This window comes from Nematolebias whitei, chromosome 6 (assembly GCF_014905685.2).
Source record: "Nematolebias whitei isolate Nwh7 chromosome 6, NemWhi1, whole genome shotgun sequence".
Lineage (NCBI taxonomy): Eukaryota > Metazoa > Chordata > Actinopteri > Cyprinodontiformes > Rivulidae > Nematolebias > Nematolebias whitei.
Genome location: NC_056503.1, coordinates 5,131,133 through 5,133,591, shown reverse-complemented (window position 1 = coordinate 5,133,591; position 2,459 = coordinate 5,131,133).

Genomic DNA, 2,459 nt, shown 5'->3' with positions numbered 1-2,459 from the left:
GGATGCAGATCAATGAAATAACAGTCTCTGTTCATCTGATCAAGATTTGAGGTCAGATCAGGTTCACTACATTGGCGTTTTTTGTATTAAAAACACTTGTCTTTCATTGGTGGGATGAAATATGCTAATTTTTTGGGACAGGCATTTTGGGTTTTCATGAGCTGTATGCCATAATCATCAGTATTAAAACAATTAAAGACATGAAATATTTCAGTTGGTGTGCAATGAATCTGAAATATATGAAAGTTTCATTTTTATCATTACATTATGGAAAATAATGACCTTTATCACAATATGCTCATTTTTTGAGAAGGACCTGTATACACACACAACTTAAAAATAAATTCTCAACCTGTACTGAAAACAGTTTCAGCCTCTCAGCTCCACCAGTTGGTGAGAGGTGGTGACGTCAATTTGAACCCCGCCCACTGGAACCGGTACTGAAAGCATAATGGAAACACAACCTGTACCGTACCGAGTAGAGCCGTGCTGTACCAGTACTAATGGAAAAGGGGCATATAAGTGGCTTCAAACAACTGCCAAGTTCATGGCAAAAAGCGATGCAGAAAGGTTCCTGTTTTTAGTTTTCCACATCACTTTATAATATAGCTGCTTTTGTTTCATTTTTAATATAATTTTCTTCCATTTATTTTTAAATTTTTATGATTTTTATGATTTTTTTTAATGATTGTCTTCTGTGGTCATTGTCAGCTACTGTTGTCATCATTCTTTGTTAAAAACAGGTCTGTTTTGTAAATGAGTCCTCAAGGCTCAATGAGACTAACCTGTGTATATAGAGATTGAATGAATGAATGAATCTTGGATGTTCATTGTAGAGACCTGTGGCTTCCTTACCTGGTTAACTGTGAAGAAGGGATACAGTCCCAAAGAGCATTCATAGATTCTTTGTTCTATTTCGTATAGGCTTCGCCCTTTAAGGCTATCGCTAGTGGGTTTATCCCTTCGCGTGCAGCGCAGCACTGAAAACTTTAGTCCATGCCCACCTGCTGTATGGGCCTCACCCCCGGTCCGTATAAATTACGGTGAGACTGGGTAATCGGCTCCCATTTTTTCTTCAACCAGCTATCTAGCACTGTCAGAAGAACGAAGAAGGAAAAGTTGTCCAGCTTTGACCGGCACAACCTTTGCTAATGATGCCTGGGTCTCCGCCAGTTTTTTTTTTCCTCGTGATGAATCAGATGATTCTCTCGAAAAAGGCAATGCGGGCAGCATCTCCGCTGAGTGTTATTTTCCATGGCGGGATGCTACGCGCGGGACGAGGCCACTGCCTTTCTTTGACGCAGAGTCATGCAGTAAATTGGATGACTCCTCCGAGAAAGGCAATGCTGGAAACAACCTCGCTGCCCCTTCCCTCCTGGAGAGTGTAGTGATGGAAGAAGAGTGGTCGAATGGATGCTCAGCCACCTCGGGTCTTCCCACGTCGGCAACCATACTGCTCCCAGCCGTCGGCGCCCTCCTCTTGGAGTTGCCCGGCATAATCCAGGAGGCTGCTAACACAAGGGACTTTCCGTCGTTTGCCTCCCTCCACCCTGATCGGATGATCTGGCGGCAAGGTTTGGCTCTGCCCTGGCTCGTCGCCCTGATCCCATCTGGCCTTGCTGTCCAGCTGCAGTTGGGCCCGGCAAGCCGAAGACATCCGTCTCCACCTTCGCCTCCATCTCCAGAGTGGAGTTTTATTTTTTGTTAGTTTTTTGTTTTTTTTACCGATCTGTTTTTTTTTCCCTCAGTTCTCCCCACTGGAGCCAAGCCTGGTGGAGGCGCTTGGGGCAAAACCTTCCAGGATGGACCGGCAACCTATCCCTCCAGAAAGGCATGACCAGAGGGTGACAAAGCTCTCCAACCAAGCTCACCAGTGCACATCCCAGGCAGTCGTGGCAAACACCAACATCGCTCTGCTGGCCTACAGCATCTCCAAGATGCTGGAGGAAGCAGACCTGCTGGAGGAGACAAAGAGCTCTCTCTGCTTCATATTGTGTCTTAATGGACACAGTGAGGCATAGACTACATCCTGCTTCACCTTTAACCCACTAGCGATAGCCTTAAAGGCAAAGCCTATACGAAATAGAACGTTGGTTACATACTGTAACCCCAGATTCTATGAGTATAGGCGCAGCCCTTTAATCTCTGGGCCTCACTGGTTCCTAAATGGCTGAAGAAAAAAGCTATTTGGGAGCCGATTACCCAGTCTCACCATAATTTATACGGACCGGGGGTGAGGCCCAAACAGCAGGTGGGCCTGGACTAAAGTTGTCAGTGCTGGGCTGCGCGCGAAGGGATAAACCCACTAGCGATAGCCTTAAAGGGCTGTGCCTATACTCATAGAATCTGGGGTTACAGTACGTAACCAACGTTCCTTTACCTTGGAGCATGACCCTTACATTCAACATTATGCCACAGACACCTCAACAAATGCTCTAGGTCACCAGGGGCAAACATTT